Here is a 21945-nt window from a genome sequence, read left to right on the forward strand (position 1 = left end):
TGGGGAACTTTTCCATACTTTATGAGCCACGTGGACTACGATTGGAACGGTAATCTATGCCGAGCGAAGCGGTAGCGGAGCAAAGGCACCATGCCCGAAGCATGGCGAGCGAAGCGAGCCATGCGAGGGGACGCGGTGCACTAATTGGGGTTCCCAGTCACATTACGCAAAAAACGACACAAAAAGTAAAAAAACCCATGTCGACCTTTTCATGTGTCGACCTTTCACGTGTCGACCATTTCACGTGTCGACCATGTCAATGTCGACCAATAGTGGTCGACCTAATGACTGTCGACCATAACATGGTCGACCATTCATACCGGAACCGTTGATACCCTGGGGTATATTTACTAAAATTCGTATTTGTCCCGATTTGGAGAGAGAATTATTACGAATGACATCGAAAGTGTAAATTTGCAACTTTTTGAATTTGTTATGCCTCATTTACTAAGCTGTCGTATTTTTTTTTTTCCTGTTGTCCGATGTCGATGTCATTCGTATTTTTTTAATGTATAATGCGGCCGATTTAGTGGTTTGTCGACCGTGTTCTGTGGTTTTTGTTACGACTGCGTCACATTTCGGTTACGGCAGTGTTTATCCGTTCCCGGACGCTTTTTTTCCCTAAGTTTCGATTTTGTCACTCGTCCGTGATTGGTTTGTTTCGTGATGGAGGAGTGTCTGTGCTCATTACTATAAAAACGCCCCAAACCGGCCGCACCTCGTGGGTTTAGCTAGTGGAGAGGAGAGAGGAAGGTGTGTTAGGAGTTGGTGAGTTTTGTGGAGTTTGTGGAGGATTTGAGGCGGAGTTTTGCGATTGTTGAGTGCTGTACTGTGTGTGTAAGTAGTCTTGTCATACTAGTTGTGTAGTTATTTAAAAGTCTGTCTAGTTTTTTGTCTTTGTATTTTTTTTACGTCTATTGTCATTGTTTGTGAGTGAGTGTGTGTGTGTGGTGTGTAGTGGTAGTGGAGGAGTGTGTTCATTATTATTTTTTCTCAGTGTTATTTGTTGTTTGTCCTGATTATGTCCCAGTCAGAGGTGAGTGTGGTGGAGGAGGTGAGTGAGAGGGAGGAGGTGAGTGAGAGGGAGGAGGTGAGTGAGGTGGAGGAGGTGAGTGAGAGGGAGGAGGTGAGTGAGGTGGAGGAGGTGAGTGAGAGGGAGGAGGTTAGTGAGGAGGAGGTTGCTGCTGCGGCTTCCACTAATAGTGATAGTGATGGTGTTGTGGCTCCGCAGCCACGCACCACTACAAAGACGGGCCGCAATGTGAAGTTCCGTTACGCTGAAAATATGGCTCTGGTGCGGGAGCTGATGAGGCATCATCGCCAGTTGTTTGGGCATGATGCTGCAAAGGTGTCGACACGCAGGAAGACTGTTCTGTAAGGGAAGGTCGTTGCGGCTGTGAATAGTGAGGGTGTGGTGAGGCGGACCGAGGACACCTGTCGTAAGCGCTTCTACGTCATATAGCGCCGTGTGAAGGCGAAGATGGCGAAGGAGGCTAAATCAGCCGGCCAATCCGGGGGTGGACACCCCTTCCGAGCGTCTTATCGAGATTGGGAGGAGCCTGGTCGTACACTGATTCCGCCTGAAGTGGTTGGTGCAACTCATGTCCGGGATTCGGATCGGCCAAGGCAGGATGGTGAGTGTGGTTATTTTTTTGGGGTAATTTAAACATCTGTGCTTTGTCCTTAGTTGTGTGAAATGTGTTTGCGCTAATTGTGATTGTTATTTGGTTCTTTCTTCTAATGTGTTGGTGATGTAGTGCAGGCCTGGCCAACCTGTGGCTCTCCAGCTGTTGGAAAACGACAAGTCCCATCATGCCTTGCCACAGTTTTGATATTAGTGAATGAAAAATGTGTTGCCGGGCATGCTGGGATGTGTAGTTTCACTACATCTGGAGAGACACAGGTTGGGCAGGGCTGATGTAGTGTTACTCTCAATTATGTTTTTTTTGGCCTTATGTATTGTGAATATTTCTGGTTGGGTTGGCCTTTTTCTGGTGTCTGTTTTTCCAAGTAAATGTTAGTCGGTGTATTTTAATGAAGTGTGATTACTGTGTTTTATGCATAATTTTATATTTTTACATTGTCAATGGATGTATGTTTATTTTGTGTTGTTCTGGGTTGTCATTTGTGTTGATTATGTGTATTTTCATGCATTTGTTGTTTTGATGTTTTCATTTTTGTGCAGATATTTGTGGCTACTGTTTTCTTGTTAGCGTCTAAAATTGGTAACTTAGCGTGCAATATTGTGGCTGTGTAAAGCTGCGACGTTTGGGATTTAAGTAGTATAATATTGTGCATTATGCGCCTTTGTGTATGTATTGTTTGGTTGCAATTGTTTTGCATTTAAAGTATACACACCCAATGAAGTCATGCATTCAAGCCTAAGCATCGTTTAGTTTACTTCTCAGCAGGTACCACATATGCTTACAGCCCAATAAGTAATTGGCATAAACATATCAACCAAAGAGTATGTTAATATCGACATTCTTCATATTTCTACAGTACGCCGGAGAAGCAGCACAGCCAGGCCACATCCAACATTGCCTAGAGATGCAGATGGTGGCAATGCAGGTAAGATTTAACTGTAACCACATATTCTGCAAACACATAGAAACACAAAATGTGAATTATTATCTTATCACATAGGTTCTTCGTCTATTCCACCTCCACTAAGGCGCCCATCACAGAGCTCGGTTACTGTGGCTACGAGGCCACCCAAGAGGCCCCGTCTTGAGGCTCAAGCTCCAGCACCAGCATCACCACCCCAACGGCGCATCTCCGCAGTGTCGGCCGTGCCACCACTAGTGATGAGCGGGTTCGGTTTCTCGGAAACCGAACCCCCCCGAACTTCACCCTTTTTACACGGGTCCGAGCCATACTCGGATTCTCCCGTATGGCTCGGGTAACCCGAGCGCGCCCGAACGTCATCATCCCGCTGTCGGATTCTCGCGAGATTCAGATTCTATATAAGCAGCCGCGCGTCGCCGCCATTTTCACTCATGCATTGGAAATGTTAGGGAGAGGACGTGGCTGGCGTCCTCTCCGTTTATGTTGAACTTGATTGTGCATTATTGCTTAATTGTGGGGAGGACTGGGGAGCAGCTGTATAATATAGGAGGAGTACAGTGCAGAGTTTTGCTGATCAGTGACCACCAGTTATCAGTTCTCTGCCTGAAAAATAACGCTCCATATCTGTGCTCAGTGTCAGTGCCGTAACTAGACATTTTAGCACTGTGTGCAAGAAACAGCATCAGCGCCCCCCCCTTATTTAAAATAGGGCCAGTGCGCTGCAAAATAATACCAATTCATATTACGCTGCACAGTAGTCACCATTATTCAAATTATGCCCACAGTAGCGCCACTATACCAGGTGGAGCCCCTTTTCCACATTACGCCAGGTAGAGTCTCCCTTTTTTTCACATAACGGCAGGTAGAGTTCCCTTCTACATATTATGGCAGACAGAGTACACTTATAAAATAAAAAATAAGAATTTACTCACCGGTAATTCTATTTCTCGTAGTCCGTAGTGGATGCTGGGTACTCCGTAAGGACCATGGGGAATAGACAGGCTCCGCAGGAGACTGGGCACTCTAAAAGAAAGATTAGGTACTATCTGGTGTGCACTGGCTCCTCCCTCTATGCCCCTCCTCCAGACCTCAGTTAGGGAAACTGTGCCCGGAAGAGCTGACACTACAAGGAAAGGATCTGGAATCCAGGGTAAGACTCATACCAGCCACACCAATCACACCGTACAACTCGTGATAACTATACCCAGTTAACAGTATGAATAACAACTGAGCCTCACTGAACAGATGGCTCATAACAATAACCCTTTAGTTAAGCAATAACTATATACAATTATTGCAGAAAATCCGCACTTGGGACGGGCTCCCAGCATCCACTACGGACTACGAGAAATAGAATTACCGGTGAGTAAATTCTTATTTTCTCTGACGTCCTAGTGGATGCTGGGTACTCCGTAAGGACCATGGGGATTATACCAAAGCTCCCAAACGGGTGGGAGAGTGCGGATGACTCTGCAGCACCGCATGAGCAAACTCAAGGTCCTCCTCAGCCAGGGTATCAAACTTGTAGAATTTTGCAAACGTGTTTGACCCCGACCAGGTAGCAGCTCGGCAAAGTTGTAATGCCGAGACCCCTTGGGCAGCCGCCCAAGAAGAGCCTCCTTCCTCGTGGAATGGGCTTTTACTGATTTAGGATGCGGCAGTCCAGCCGCAGAATGTGCAAGTTGAATCGTGCTACAGATCCAGCGAGCAATAGTCTGCTTAGAAGCAGGAGCACCCAGCTTGTTGGGTGCATGCAGGATAAACAGCGAATCAGTATTTCTGACTCTAGCCGTCCTGGAAACATAGATTTTCAGGGCCCGGACTACCTCCAGCAACTTGGAGGCCTCCAAGTCCCGAGTAGCCGCAGGCACCACAATAGGTTGGTTCAAATGAAACGCTGATACCACCTTAGGGAGAAATTGGGGACGAATCCTCAATTCTGCCCTGTATGGAAGATCATATAAGGGCTTTAACATGACAAAGCCGCCAATTCTGACACACGCTTAGCCGAAGCCAAGACCAAAAATATATGACCACTTTCCACGTGAGATTCTCCAACTCCACGGTCTGAAGTGGCTCAAAACAATGTGATTTTAGGAAATCCAAGGTGCCACTGGAGGCACAAAAGGGGCTGAACATACAGCACTCTCTTAACAACGTCTGAACTTCAGGCAGCGTCTTTCCTAGCCTTTAACAGCGTAGGAATCACTTCATCTGGAACGCCCTTTTCCGTTAGGATCCGGCGTTCAACCGCCAAGCCTTCAAACGCAGCCGCGGTAAGTCTTGGAACAGACAGGCCCCTGCAGTAACAGGTCCTATCTGAGAGACAGAGGCCATGGGTCCTCCGAGATCATTTCTTGTAGTTCTGGGTACCAAGTTCTTCTTGGCTAATCCGGAACTACGAGTATAGTTTTTACTCCTCTCTTATTTACTATCCTCAGTACCTTGGGTATGAGAGGAAGAGGAGGGAACACATAAACCGACTGGTACACCCACGGTGTCACTAGTGCGTCCACAGCTATCGCCTGAGGGTCTTTTGACCTGGCGTAATACTTTTTTTAGCATTTTGTTGAGGCGGGACGCCATCATGTCCACCTGTGGCCGTTCCCAACAGTTCACAATCTGCGTGAAGACTTCTGGATGAAGTCCCCACTCTCCCGGGTGGAGGTCGTGCCTGCTGAGGAAGTTTGCTTCCTAGTTTTCCACACCCGGAATGAACACTGCTGACAGTGTTAGCACGTGATACTCCGCCCATCGGAGAATCCTTGTGGCTACTGCTAACGCCATCCTGCTTCTTGTGCCGCCTTGTCGGTTTACATGGGCGACAGCCGTGATGTTGTCTGACTGAATCAGCACCGGCTGGTTTTGAAGCAGGGGTTCTGCTTGACTTAGGGCATTGTAAATGGCCCTTAGGTCCAGAATATTTATGTGTAGGGAAATCTCCTGACTCGACCATTGTCCTTGGAAGTTTCTTCCCTGAGTGACTGCTCCCCCACCTCAGATGCTTGCATCCGTGGTCACCAGGACCCAGTCCTGAGTGCCGAATCTGCGGCCCTCGAGAAGATGAGCACTCTGCAGCCACCACAGCAGAGACACCCTGGCCCTCGTGGACAGGGTGATCAGCCGATGCATCTGAAGATGCGATCCACACTTGTCTAACAGGTCCCACTGAAAGTTCCTTGCATGGAACCTGCCGAATGGAATTGCTTCGTAAGAAGCCACCATCTTTCCCAGGACTCGCGTGCAGTGATGCACCGACACCTTTTTTTGGCTTCAGGAGATCCCTGACCAGAGATGACAATTCCTGGGCCTTCTCCACTGGGAGAAACACTTTCTTCTGTTCTGTGTCCAGAATCATGCCCAAGAACAGCAGGCGCGTCGCAGGAATCAGCTGCGACTTTGGGATATTTAGAATCCAGCCGTGTTGTTGCAGCACTTCCCGAGATAGTGCTACGCAGGCTAACAACTGCTCCTTGGACCTCGCTTTTATAAGGAGATCGTCCAAGTACGGGATAATTTTAACTCCCTTCTTCCGAAGGAGTATCATCATTTCGGCCATTACCTTGGTAAATACCCTCGGTGCCGTGGACAGACCAAACGGCAACGTCTGGAATTGGTAATGACAATCCTGTACCACAAACCGGAGGTACTCCTGGTGAGGTGGGTAAATGGGGACATGCAGGTAGGCGTCCTTGATGTCCAGCGACACCATAAAATTCCCCTCTTCCAGGCTTGCGATAACCGCCCTGAGCGATTCCATTTTGAACTTCAACCTTCTTATATAAGTGTTCAAGGATTTAAAATTTAGAATGGGTCTCACCGAACCGTCTGGTTTCGGTACCACAAACATTGTGGAATAGTAACCCCTTCCCTGTTGAAGGAGGGGAACCTTGATTATCACCTGCTGGAGGTACAGCTTGTGAATAGCCGCCAGTACTACCTCCCTTTCCTTGGGAGCAGATGGCAAAGCCGATTTGAGGTAACGGCGAGGGGGAGTCGCCTCGAACTCCAGCTTGTATCCATGAGATACCACTTGTAGAACCCAGGGATCCACCTGTGAGCGAACCCACCGGTCGCTGAAGTTCCGGAGACGCGCCCCCACCGCACCTGGCTCCACCTCTGGAGCCCCAGCATCATGCGGTGGATTTAGTGGAAGCAGGGGAGGATTTTTGTTCCTGGGAACTGGCTGTCTGATGCAGCTTCTTTCCTCTTCCCCTGCCTCTGGGCAGAAAGGATGCGCCTCTGACACGCTTGCCTTTGTGAGGCCGAAAGGACTGTACTTGATAATGCGGTGCTTTCTTAGGCTGTGAGGGAACGTGAGGTAAAAAAATCGACTTCCCAGCTGTCGCTGTGGATACAAGGTCCGAGAGACCGTCCCCAACAATTCCTCACCCTTATAAGGCAAAACCTCCATGTGCCTTTTAGAGTCGGCATCACCTGTCCACTGCCGAGTCCATAATACTCTCCTGGCAGAAACGGACATCGCATTTATTCTGGATGCCAGTCGGCAAATGTCCCTCTGTGCATCCCTCATATATAGGACTACATCCTTAATATGCTCTATAGTTAGCAAAATAGTATCCCTGTCGAGGGTATCAATGTTGTCTGACAGGGTATCAGACCATGCTGCTGCAGCACTACACATCCATGCCGAAGCAATTGCAGGTCTCAGTATAGTACCTGAGTGTGTATATACAGACTTCAGGATAGCCTCCTGCTTTCTATCTGCAGGCTCCTTTAAGGCGGCCGTATTCTGAGAGGGCAGTGCCACCTTTTTAGATAAACGTGTGAGCGCCTTGTCCACCCTAGGGGATGTTTCCCAACGTAACCTATCCATTGGCGGGAAAGGGTACGCCGTCAGTAACCTCTTAGAAATTACTAGTTTCTTATCAGGGGAACACCACGCTTCTTCACACAGTTCATTCAACTCATCAGATGGGGGAAAAGTCACTGGCTGCTTTTTCTCCCCAAACATAATACCCTTTTTTGTGGTAACCGGGTTTATGTCAGCAATGTGTAAAACATTTTTCATAGCCGTAATCATACATCGGATGGCCCTTGTGGACTGTACATTTATCTCATCCTCGTCGACACTGGAGTCAGACTCCGTGTCGACATCTGTGTCTGCCATCTGAGTCAGCGGGTGTTTTTGAGCCCCTGATGGCCTCTGAGACGCCTGGGCAGGTGTGGGCTGAGATGCCGACTGTCCCATGGCCGTCACGTCGTCAACCTTTTATGTAAGGAGTTGACACTGTCGGTTAAAACCTTCCACATATCCATCCACTCCGGTGTCGGCCCCGCAGGGGGCGACATCACACTTATCGGCTCCTGCTCCGCCTCCACGTAACCCTCCTAATCAAACATGTCGACACAGCCGTACCGACACACCGCACACACACAGGGAATGCTCTGACTGAGGACAGGACCCCACAAAGTCCTTTGGGGAGACAGAGAGAGAGTATGCCAGCACACACCACAGCGCTATATAATCAGGGATTTACACTAACAAAAGCGATTTTCCCTATAGCTGCTTTTATATATAGTTTGCGCCTAAATTTAGTGCCCCCCCTCTCTTTTTTACCCTTGATGCCTGGAAACTGCAGGGGAGAGCCTGGGGAGCTGTCTTCCAGCGGAGCTGTGAAGAGAAAATGGCGCCGGTGTGCTGAGGAAGATAGCCCCGCCCCCTTCTCGGCGGACTTCTCCCGCTTTTTTATCTGTATAATGGCGGGGGATTATGCACATATACAGCTTAAAAGCTGTATTATGTGTCAATTAGCCATGTAAGGTACTATAATTGCTGCCCAGGGCGCCCCCCCCCCCCCAGCACCCTGCACCCATCAGTGACCGGAGTGTGTGGTGTGCATAGGGAGCAATGGCGCACAGCTGCAGTGCTGTGCGCTACCTTAATGAAGACCGAAGTCTTCAGCCGCCGATTTTCAGGATTCTCTTCTTTCTTCTGGCTCTGCAAGGGGGACGGCGGCGCGGCTCCGGGACCGGACGATCGAGGTCGGGCCCTGTGTTCGATCCCTCTGGAGCTAATGGTGTCCAGTAGCCTTAGAAGCCCAAGCTAGCTGCAAGCAGGTAGGTTCGCTTCTCTCCCCTCAGTCCCTCGTAGCAGTGAGTCTGTTGCCAGCAGATCTCACTGAAAATAAAAAACCTAATAAATACTTTCTTTACTAGAAGCTCAGGAGAGCCCCTAGTGTGCAACCAGCTCGGGCCGGGCACAGATTCTAACTGAGGTCTGGAGGAGGGGCATAGAGGGAGGAGCCAGTGCACACCAGATAGTACGTAATCTTTCTTTTAGAGTGCCCAGTCTCCTGCGGAGCCCGTCTATTCCCCATGGTCCTTACGGAGTACCCAGCATCCACTAGGACGTCAGAGAAAAAAGTGCCCCTTAAATTGTCATTTAAAATTCTGGCTGAATTCGCATGCACACACATACACTGACACTATACAGGGGTCCATACGCACACATACAGTACACTGACACTATACAGGGGGTCCATACGCACACATACAGTACACTGACACTACACAGGGGTCCATACGCACACATACAGTACACTGACACTATACAGGGGTCCATACGCACAAATACAGTACACTGACACTATACAGGGGACCATACGCACAAATACAGTACACTGACACTATACAGGGGTCCATACGCACACATACAGTACACTGACACTATACAGGGGTCCATACGCACACATACAGTACACTGACACTATACAGGGGTCCATACGCACACATACAGTACACTGACACTATACAGGGGACCATACGCACAAATACAGTACACTGACACTATACAGGGGTCCATACGCACACATACAGTACACTGACACTATACAGGGGTCCATACGCACACATACAGTACACTGACACTATACAGGGGTCCATACGCACACATACAGTACACTGACACTATACAGGGGTCCATACGCACACATACAGTACACTGACACTATACAGGGGTCCATACGCACACATACAGTACACTGACACTATACAGGGGTCCATACGCACACATACACTGATACTATACAGGGGTCCATACGCACACATACAGTACACTGACACTATACAGGGGTCCATACGCACACACATACACTGACACTACACAGGGGTCCATACGCACACATACAGTACACTGACACTATACAGGGGTCCATACGCACAGATACACTGACACTACACAGGGGTCCATATACGCACACATACAGTACACTGACACTATACAGTGGTCCATACGCACACATACAGTACACTGACACTATACAGGGGTCCATACGCACAGATACACTGACACTACACAGGGGTCCATACGCACACATACAGTACACTGACACTATACAGGGGTCCATACGCACAGATACACTGACACTACACAGGGGTCCATACGCACACATACAGTACACTGACACTATACAGGGGTCCATACGCACAGATACACTGACACTACACAGGGGTCCATATACGCACACATACAGTACACTGACACTATACAGGGATTTATAAGCGATCACAGTTGTGGGGCAAGGGGGGGGAGACATCTAATGTAATTAGGCAGGATGGTTGTTATACTGAACTTATTGATTGACAGCAATGGAGTGAGAGAGACTGTCTTACCAGCACTAACAGATCCGCAGCACTAGTCCTAATGATCCTCGTCCCGCTCTGCCTCCATTGCTGCGAAATTTGACCTGCAGATGTCCCTCCGCTACAGGCCTGTTGCGGGTGCTGGCGCGTGCACGGGGGGCGGGAGTTGGGGGCATCTGCGCGGTTCCAGCGGGAGCGTTGCCCGCTGATGGTGCGCGCACGGTGGGGGGAATGGGCATCTGTGCGGTTCCAGCGGGAGCGTTGCTTGCTGATGGCGCGCACACAGGGGGGTTGGATAGGCCTGATCATCTGTGTTGCCCGGTGATTAGGAGTGCAGCAGGCAGGGACGGTGTGCGGGAGAAGCAGAGACAGAGGGGACGCTGGCAGCAGCCTCCGGGAGACTGATTTGGACAGTACCCGCCTCTCCAGCCTGCCCTGCCGGCTCTGCTGCTGCGGCTCCAGAGTCTCCCTCCCCTGCCCCCGGACTGCGTCTCTGCACCTCTCCTCGCTCCGGCCGGGGCAGCGGACAGTACAGGCAGCATTGTAATGAGTCAAGTCTGACTCATTACAATGCTGCAGACTTTTGGGTCCCTTGATGGCTCGAGTGGTGGCTTAAATGCGGATGCGGGCAATTGCGCCTCCCGGCGGCTGCGCTGTGTGCCAGGCACCGCTGGCACACACGTAGTTACGGCCCTGCTCAGTGTGCTGCATATATCTGTGCTCACACTGCTTAAATGTGGGGACTGGGGAGCAGCTGTATTATATAGCAGGAGTACAGTGCAGAGTTTTGCTGACAGTGACTACCAGTATACGTTGTCTGCCTGAAAAATAACGCTCCATATCTGTGCTCAGTGTGCTGCATATATATCTGTGCTCACACTGCTTAAATGTGGGGACTGGGGAGCAGCTGTATTATATAGCAGGAGTACAGTGCAGAGTTTTGCTGACAGTGACCACCAGTATACGTTGTCTGCCTGAAAAATAACGCTCCATATCTGTGCTCAGTGTGCTGCATATATATCTGTGCTCACACTGCTTAATTGTGGGGACAGGGGAGCAGCTGTATATTATATAGCAGGAGTACAGTGCAGAGTTTTGCTGACAGTGACCACCAGTATACGTTGTGTGCCTGAAAAACACTCCATATCTGTGCTCAGTGTGCTGCTTTATTGTGGGGACTGGGGACCACCAGTATAATTAATATTATATAGGAGGAGTACAGTGCAGAGTTTTGCTGACCAGGGACCACCAGTATATAATATATAGCAGTACGGTACGGAAGGCCACTGCTGTACCTACCTCTGTGTCGTCATTAAGTATACTATCCATCTACATTCTATACCTGTGGTGCATTTTAGTTTTGCAGTTTGCTGACACAGTGGCCACCAGTATACTATATATAGCAGTTCGGTACGGAAGGCCACTGCTGTACCTACCTCTGTGTCGTCATTAAGTATACTAATTATCTACATTCTATACCTGTGGTGCATTTTAGTTTTGCAGTTTGCTGACACAGTGACCACCAGTATACTATATATAGCAGTACGGTACGGAAGGCCACTGCTGTACCTACCTCTGTGTCGTCATTAAGTGTACTATCCATCTACATTCTATACCTGTGGTGCATTTTAGTTTTGCAGTTTGCTGACACAGTGACCACCAGTATACTATATATAGCAGTACGGTACGGAAGGCCACTGCTGTACCTACCTCTGTGTCGTCATTAAGTGTACTTTCCATCTACATTCTATACCTGTGGTGCATTTTAGTTTTGCAGTTTGCTGACACAGTGACCACCAGTATACTATATATAGCAGTACGGTACGGAAGGCCACTGCTGTACCTACCTCTGTGTCGTCATTAAGTGTACTATCCATCTACATTCTATACCTGTGGTGCATTTTAGTTTTGCAGTTTGCTGACACAGTGACCACCAGTATACTATATATAGCAGTACGGTACGGAAGGCCACTGCTGTACCTACCTCTGTGTCGTCATTAAGTGTACTATCCATCTACATTCTATACCTGTGGTGCATTTTAGTTTTGCAGTTTGCTAACACAGTGATCACCAGTATACTATCAATAGCAGTACGGTACGGAAGGCCACTGCTGTACATACCTCTGTGTCGTCATTGAGTATACTATCCATCTACATTCTGTACCTGTGGTGCATTTTAGTTGTGCGCAGTATATATAGTAGTAGGCCATTGCTATTGATACTGGCATATAATTCCACACATTAAAAAATGGAGAACAAAAATGTGGAGGTTAAAAAAATAGGGAAAGATCAAGATCCACTTCCACCTCGTGCTGAAGCTGCTGCCACTAGTCATGGCCGAGACGATGAAATGCCATCAACTTCGTCTGCCAAGGCCGATGCCCTATGTCATAGTAGAGAGCATGTAAAATCCGAAAAACAAAAGTTCAGTAAAATGACCCAAAAATCAAAATTAAAAGCGTCTGAGGAGAAGCGTAAACTTGCCAATATGCCATTTACGACACGGAGTGGCAAGGAACGGCTGAGGCCCTGGCTTATGTTCATGGCTAGTGGTTCAGCATCACATGAGGATGGAAGCACTCATCCTCTCGCTAGAAAAATGAAAAGACTTAAGCTGGCAAAAGCACAGCAAAGAACTGTGCGTTCTTCTAAATCACAAATACCCAAGGAGAGTCCAATTGTGTCGGTTGCGATGCCTGACCTTCCCAACAGTGGACGGGAAGAGCTTGCGCCTTCCACCATTTGCACGCCCCCTGCAAGTGCTGGAAAGAGCACCCGCAGTCCAGTTCCTGATAGTCAAATTGAAGATGTCACTGTTGAAGTACACCAGGATGAGGATATGGGTGTTGCTGGTGCTGGGGAGGAAATTGACAAGGAGGATTCTGATGGTGAGGTTGTTTGTTTAAGTCAGGCACCCGGGGAGACACCTGTTGTCCATGGGACGAATATGGCCATTGACATGCCTGGTCAAAATACAAAAAAAAAATCAGCTCTTCGGTGTGGAATTATTTCAACACAAATGCGGACAACAGGTGTCAAGCCGTGTGTTGCCTTTGTCAAGCTGTAATAAGTAGGGGTAAGGACGTTAACCACCTCGGAACATCCTCCCTTATACGTCACCTGCAGCGCATTCATCATAAGTCAGTGACAAGTTCAAAAACTTTGGGTGACAGCGGAAGCAGTCCACTGACCACTAAATCCCTTCCTCTTGTAACCAAGCTTCTGCAAACCACACCACCAACTCCCTCAGTGTCAATTTCCTCCTTACCCAGGAAAGCCAATAGTCCTGCAGGCCATGTCACTGGCAAGTCTGACGAGTCCTCTCCTGCCTGGGATTCCTCTGATGCATCCTTGAGTGTAACGCCTACTGCTGCTGGCGCTGCTGTTGTAGCTGCTGGGAGTCGATCGTGATCCCAGAGGGGAAGTCGGAAGACCACTTGTACTACTTCCAGTAAGCAATTGACTGTTCAACAGTCCTTTGCGAGGAAGATGAAATATCACAGCAGTCATCCTGCTGCAAAGCAGATAACTCAGGCCTTGGCAGCCTGGGCGGTGAGAAACGTGGTTCCGGTATCCACCGTTAATTCAGAGGCAACTAGAGACTTGATTGAGGTACTGTGTCCCCGGTACCAAATACCATCTAGGTTCCATTTCTCTAGGCAGGCGATACCGAAAATGTACACAGACCTCAGAAAAAGACTCACCAGTGTCCTAAAAAATGCAGTTGTACCCAGTGTCCACTTAACCACGGACATGTGGACAAATGGAGCAGGGCAGACTCAGGACTATATGACTGTGACAGCCCACTGGGTAGATGTATTGCCTCCCGCAGCAAGAACAGCAGCGGCGGCACCAGTAGCAGCATCTCGCAAACGCCAACTCGTTCCTAGGCAGGCTACGCTTTGTATCACCGCTTTCCAGAAGAGGCACACAGCTGACAACCTCTTACGGAAACTGAGGAAGATCATCGCAGAATGGCTTACCCCAATTGGACTCTCCTGGGGATTTGTGACATCGGACAACGCCAGCAATATTGTGCGTGCATTACATCTGTGCAAATTCCAGCACGTCCCATGTTTTGCACATACATTGAATTTGGTGGTGCAGAATTATTTAAAACACGACAGGGGCGTGCAAGAGATGCTGTCGGTGGCCCGAAGAATTGCGGGCCACTTTCGGCATTCAGCCACCGCGTACAGAAGACTGGAGCACCACCAAACAATCCTGAACCTGCCCTGCCTTCATCTGAAGCAAGAGGTGGTAACGAGGTGGAATTCAACCCTCTATATGCTTCAGAGGATGGAGGAGCAGCAAAAGGCCATTCAAGCCTATACATCTGGCCACGATATAGGCAAAGGAGGGGGAATGCACCTGACTCAAGCGCAGTGGAGAATGATTTCAACGTTGTGCAAGGTTCTGCAACCCTTTGAACTTGCCACACGTGAAGTCAGTTCAGACACTGCCAGCCTGAGTCAGGTCATTCCCCTCATCAGGCTTTTGCAGAAGAAGCTGGAGACATTGAAGGAGGAGCTAAAACAGAGCGATTCCGCTAGGCATGTGGGACTTGTGGATGGAGCCCTTAATTCGCTTAACCAGGATTCACGGGTGGTCAATCTGTTGAAATCAGAGCACTACATTTTGGCCACCGTGCTCGATCCTAGATTTAAAACCTACGTTGTATCTCTCTTTCCGGCAGACACAAGTCTGCAGAGGTTCAAAGACCTGCTGGTGAGAAAATTGTCAAGTCAAGCGGAACGTGACCCGTCAACATCTCCTCCTTCACATTCTCCCGCAACTGGGGGTGCGAGGAAAAGGCTAAGAATTCCGAGCCCACCCGCTGGCGGTGATGCAGGGCAGTCTGGAGCGAGTGCTGACATCTGGTCCGGACTGAAGGACCTGCCAACGATTACTGACATGTCGTCTACTGTCACTTCATATGATTGTCTCACCATTGAAAGAATGGTGGAGGATTACATGAGTGACCGCATCCAAGTAGGCACGTCAGACGGTCCGTACGTATACTGGCAGGAAAAAGAGGCAATTTGGAGGCCCTTGCACAAACTGACTTTATTCTACCTAAGTTGCCCTCCCTCCAGTGTGTACTCCGAAAGAGTGTTTAGTGCAGCCGCTCACCTTGTCAGCAATCGGCGTACGAGGTTACTTCCAGAAAATGTGGAGAAGATGATGTTCATCAAAATGAATTATAATCAATTCCTCCGTGGAGACATTCACCAGCAGCAATTGCCTCCACAAAGTACACAGGGACCTGAGATGGTGGATTCCAGTGGGGACGAATTAATAATCTGTGAGGAGGGGGAAGTACACAGTGAAAGGGGTGAGGAATCGGAGGATGATGATGAGGTGGACATTTTGCCTCTGTAGAGCCAGTTTGTGCAAGGAGAGATTGATTGCTTCTTTTTTTGGTGGGGGCCCAAACCAACCAGTCATTTCAGTCACAGTCGTGTGGCAGACCCTGTCGCTGAAATGATGGGTTCGTTAAAGTGTGCATGTCCTGTTTATACAACATAAGGGTGGGTGGGAGGGCCCAAGGACAATTCCATCTTGCACCTCTTTTTTCTTTAATTTTTCTTTGCATCATGTCACGTGCTGTTTGGGGACAATTTTTTTGAAGTGCCATCCTGCCTGACACTGCAGTGCCACTCCTAGATGGGCCAGGTGTTTGTGTCGGCCACTTGTGTCGCTTAGCTTAGTCACACAGCGACCTTGGTGCGCCTCTTTTTTTCTTTGCATCATGTGCTGTTTGGAGACAATTTTTTTGAAGTGCCATCCTGCCTGACACTGCAGTGCCACTCCTAGATGGGCCAGGTGTTTGTGTCGGCCACTGGTGTCGCTTAGCTTAGTCACACAGCCACCTTGGTGCGACTCTTTTTTTCTTTGCATCATGTGCTGTTTGGGGACAATTTTTTTGAAGTGCCATCCTGCCTGACACTGCAGTGCCACTCCTAGATGGGCCAGGTGTTTGTGTCGGCCACTTGTGTCGCTTAGCTTAGCCATCCAGCGACCTCTGTGCAAATTTTAGGGCTAAAAATAATATTGTGAGGTGTGAGGTGTTCATAATAGACTGGAAATGAGTGGAAATTATGGTTATTGAGGTTAATAATACTATGGGATCAAAATGACCCCCAAATTCTATGATTTAAGCTGTTTTTTAGTTTTTTTTGTAAAAAAACACCCGAATCCAAAACACACCCGAATCCGACAAAAAATTTTCGGTGAGGTTTTGCCAAAACGCGTCCGAATCCAAAACACGGCCGCGGAACCGAATCCAAAACCAAAACACAAAACCCGAAAAATGTCCGGTGCATATCACTAGCCACCACTCGCTCTTTTGGCCAGCCCCCAAAGTGATGATCCACAATCCCCTCAGTTGTCTAGTGAGTAAACCTAAAAATTACGTGTAAATAAGTTTAAAAACAGTGGTGTCGATTTATTAACCTGGAGAAGGCATAAGGAAGTGAAAAAACACTGTTATGTGCAAGATGATAAAGGCAGCAGTACAAAATAAACACAACTGTTAATGTACATATTGGAGCTGTTTGCCTTGTGCCTTTATCACCTTGCACATATCACTGGTTTCTCACTTCCTTATGCCTTCTCCAGGTTTATACATCTGCACCACTGTTAGTACTGAAATAACAAAACAAAAAATGACCAGTCATACTTGCAATAATAAACAACTACAAGCAGATGGTGTTAACGTATTTTTAGACGGTTAATTGTCATATGTGATGTTGGCCATATCAACACATTTCTGCAATTGTTTTTTTGGCCAAAAAAAAAAAAAGAAAAAAAAAAGTAAAGTCTCATCCAATTGTTTTGCATGGCCAAAAACACCACTTCTAAACATAGGGCACCTTAAAACTTTTACAACCATTGTTAATGTGTACATTTTAGACCACTATATTAGTAAACGTTTTGCCCAGACCACTGACTGCCTTGAACAATGTATGAGTGTATTGGTCAACACATTTATTGTTTTGTGTGTGTTGTTCCAAAGGAAGCTTCATACACAAAATGTAAATGTAGTACTTTGTATTTGTTAGAGTTCATCGTGTTTAAACAGTAATATGGCTCTGAATCCTACTATTTCCGCAAACTTTAAACAACTGAGTAGTGAACGTTAGAAGCCACATCTTTTAAAAAAAAAGGTGACCAACATAGTTAAGTTTAGGCCACAATCTATTAAGCTATTACATTAATATTAAGAAGTAAAGCATGTAGAGATGAGCGCCTGAAATTTTTCGGGTTTTGTGTTTTGGTTTTGGGTTCGGTTCCGCGGCCGTGTTTTGGGTTCGAACGCGTTTTGGCAAAACCTCACCGAATTATTTTTGTCGGATTCGGGTGTGTTTTGGATTCGGGTGTTTTTTTCAAAAAACCCTAAAAAACAGCTTAAATCATAGAATTTGGGGGTAATTTTGATCCCAAAGTATTATTAACCTCAAAAAACATAATTTACACTCATTTTCAGCCTATTCTGAACACATCACACCTCACAATATTATTTTTAGTCCTAAAATTTGCACCGAGGTCGCTGTGTGAGTAAGATAAGCGACCCTAGTGGCCGACACAAACACCGGGCCCATCTAGGAGTGGCACTGCAGTGTCACGCAGGATGTCCCTTCCAAAAAACCCTCCCCAAACAGCACATGACGCAAAGAAAAAAAGAGGCGCAATGAGGTAGCTGTGTGAGTAAGATTAGCGACCCTAGTGGCCGACACAAACACCGGGCCCATCTAGGAGTGGCACTGCAGTGTCACGCAGGATGGCCCTTCCAAAAAACCCTCCCCAAACAGCACATGACGCAAAGAAAAAAAGAGGCGCAATGAGGTAGCTGTGTGAGTAAGATTAGCGACCCTAGTGGCCGACACAAACACCGGGCCCATCTAGGAGTGGCACTGCAGTGTCACGCAGGATGGCCCTTCCAAAAAACCCTCCCCAAACAGCACATGACGCAAAGAAAAAAAGAGGCGCAATGAGGTAGCTGACTGTGTGAGTAAGATTAGCGACCCTAGTGGCCGACACAAACACCGGGCACATCTAGGAGTGGCACTGCAGTGTCACGCAGGATGTCCCTTCCAAAAAACCCTCCCCAAACAGCACATGACGCAAAGAAAAAAAGAGGCGCAATGAGGTAGCTGTGTGAGTAAGATTAGCGACCCTAGTGGCCGACACAAACACCGGGCCCATCTAGGAGTGGCACTGCAGTGTCACGCAGGATGTCCCTTCCAAAAAACCCTCCCCAATCAGCACATGATGCAAAGAAAAAGAAAAGAAAAAAGAGGTGCAAGATGGAATTATCCTTGGGCCCTCCCACCCACCCTTATGTTGTATAAACAAAACAGGACATGCACACTTTAACCAACCCATCATTTCAGTGACAGGGTCTGCCACACGACTGTGACTGATATGACGGGTTGGTTTGGACCCCCCCCAAAAAAGAAGCAATTAATCTCTCCTTGCACAAACTGGCTCTACAGAGGCAAGATGTCCACCTCATCTTCACCCTCCGATATATCACCGTGTACATCCCCCTCCTCACAGATTATCAATTCGTCCCCACTGGAATCCACCATCTCAGCTCCCTGTGTACTTTGTGGAGGCAATTGCTGCTGGTCAATGTCTCCGCGGAGGAATTGATTATAATTCATTTTAATGAACATCATCTTCTCCACATTTTCTGGATGTAACCTCGTACGCCGATTGCTGACAAGGTGAGCGGCGGCACTAAACACTCTTTCGGAGTACACACTTGTGGGAGGGCAACTTAGGTAGAATAAAGCCAGTTTGTGCAAGGGCCTCCAAATTGCCTCTTTTTCCTGCCAGTATAAGTACGGACTGTGTGACGTGCCTACTTGGATGCGGTCACTCATATAATCCTCCACCATTCTATCAATGTTGAGAGAATCATATGCAGTGACAGTAGACGACATGTCCGTAATCGTTGTCAGGTCCTTCAGTCCGGACCAGATGTCAGCATCAGCAGTCGCTCCAGACTGCCCTGCATCACCGCCAGCGGGTGGGCTCGGAATTCTGAGCCTTTTCCTCGCACCCCCAGTTGCGGGAGAATGTGAAGGAGGAGATGTTGACAGGTCGCGTTCCGCTTGACTTGACAATTTTGTCACCAGCAGGTCTTTCAACCCCAGCAGACCTGTGTCTGCCGGAAAGAGAGATCCAAGGTAGGCTTTAAATCTAGGATCGAGCACGGTGGCCAAAATGTAGTGCTCTGATTTCAACAGATTGACCACCCGTGAATCCTTGTTAAGCGAATTAAGGGCTGCATCCACAAGTCCCACATGCCTAGCGGAATCGCTCCGTGTTAGCTCCTTCTTCAATGCCTCCAGCTTCTTCTGCAAAAGCCTGATGAGGGGAATGACCTGACTCAGGCTGGCAGTGTCTGAACTGACTTCACGTGTGGCAAGTTCAAAGGGCATCAGAACCTTGCACAACGTTGAAATCATTCTCCACTGCACTTGAGACAGGTGCATTCCATCTCCTATATCGTGCTCAATTGTATAGGCTTGAATGGCCTTTTGCTGCTCCTCCAACCTCTGAAGCATATAGAGGGTTGAATTCCACCTCGTTACCACTTCTTGCTTCAGATGATGGCAGGGCAGGTTCAGTAGTTTTTGGTGGTGCTCCAGTCTTCTGTACGTGGTGCCTGTACGCCGAAAGTGTCCCGCAATTTTTCTGGCCACCGACAGCATCTCTTGCACGCCCCTGTCGTTTTTTAAAAAATTCTGCACCACCAAATTCAAGGTATGTGCAAAACATGGGACGTGCTGGAATTTGCCCATATTTAATGCACACACAATATTGCTGGCGTTGTCCGATGCCACAAATCCACAGGAGAGTCCAATTGGGGTAAGCCATTCCGCGATGATCTTCCTCAGTTGCCGTAAGAGGTTTTCAGCTGTGTGCGTATTCTGGAAAGCGGTGATACAAAGCGTAGCCTGCCTAGGAAAGAGTTGGCGTTTGCGAGATGCTGCTACTGGTGCCGCCGCTGCTGTTCTTGCGGCGGGAGTCCATACATCTACCCAGTGGGCTGTCACAGTCATATAGTCCTGACCCTGCCCTGCTCCACTTGTCCACATGTCCGTGGTTAAGTGGACATTGGGTACAACTGCATTTTTTAGGACACTGGTGAGTCTTTTTCTGACGTCCGTGTACATTCTCGGTATCGCCTGCCTAGAGAAGTGGAACCTAGATGGTATTTGGTAACGGGGGCACACTGCCTCAATAAATTGTCTAGTTCCCTGTGAACTAACGGCGGATACCGGACGCACGTCTAACACCAACATAGTTGTCAAGGACTCAGTTATCCGCTTTGCAGTAGGATGACTGCTGTGATATTTCATCTTCCTCGCAAAGGACTGTTGAACAGTCAATTGCTTACTGGAAGTAGTACAAGTGGGCTTACGACTTCCCCTCTGGGATGACCATCGACTCCCAGCGGCAACAACAGCAGCGCCAGCAGCAGTAGGCGTTACACGCAAGGATGCATCGGAGGAATCCCAGGCAGGAAAGGACTCGTCAGACTTGCCAGTGACATGGCCTGCAGGACTATTGGCATTCCTGGGGAAGGAGGAAATTGACACTGAGGGAGTTGGTGGGGTGGTTTGCGTGAGCTTGGTTACAAGAGGAAGGGATTTACTGGTCAGTGGACTGCTTCCGCTGTCACCCAAAGTTTTTGAACTTGTCACTGACTTATTATGAATGCGCTGCAGGTGACGTATAAGGGAGGATGTTCCGAGGTGGTTAACGTCCTTACCCCTACTTATTACAGCTTGACAAAGGGAACACACGGCTTGACACCTGTTGTCCGCATTTCTGGTGAAATACCTCCACACCGAAGAGCTGATTTTTTTGGTATTTTCACCTGGCATGTCAACGGCCATATTCCTCCCACGGACAACAGGTGTCTCCCCGGGTGCCTGACTTAAACAAACCACCTCACCATCAGAATCCTCCTGGTCAATTTCCTCCCCAGCGCCAGCAACACCCATATCCTCCTCATCCTGGTGTACTTCAACACTGACATCTTCAATCTGACTATCAGGAACTGGACTGCGGGTGCTCCTTCCAGCACTTGCAGGGGGCATGCAAATAGTGGAAGGCGCATGCTCTTCACGTCCAGTGTTGGGAAGGTCAGGCATCGCAAACGACACAATTGGACTCTCCTTGTGGATTTGGGATTTCAAAGAACGCACAGTTCTTTGCGGTGCTTTTGCCAGCTTGAGTCTTTTCAGTTTTCTAGCGAGAGGCTGAGTGCTTCCATCCTCATGTGAAGCTGAACCACTAGCCATGAACATAGGCCAGGGCCTCAGCCGTTCCTTGCCACTCCGTGTGGTAAATGGCATATTGGCAAGTTTACGCTTCTCCTCCGACAATTTTATTTTAGGTTTTGGAGTCCTTTTTTTTCTGATATTTGGTGTTTTGGATTTGACATGCTCTGTACTATGACATTGGGCATCGGCCTTGGCAGACGACGTTGCTGGCATTTCATCGTCTCGGCCATGACTAGTGGCAGCAGCTTCAGCACGAGGTGGAAGTGGATCTTGATCTTTCCCTAATTTTGGAACCTCAACTTTTTTGTTCTCCATATTTTATAGGCAGAACTAAAAGGCACCTCAGGTAAACAATGGAGATGGATGGATTGGATAGTTTACTAGTATACAATTATGGACGGACTGCCACGGTTAGGTGGTATAAAAAAACCACGGTTAGGTGGTATATATTATAATAATAATGCAA

The sequence above is a fragment of the Pseudophryne corroboree genome, chromosome 11 (assembly GCF_028390025.1).
Source record: "Pseudophryne corroboree isolate aPseCor3 chromosome 11, aPseCor3.hap2, whole genome shotgun sequence".
Lineage (NCBI taxonomy): Eukaryota > Metazoa > Chordata > Amphibia > Anura > Myobatrachidae > Pseudophryne > Pseudophryne corroboree.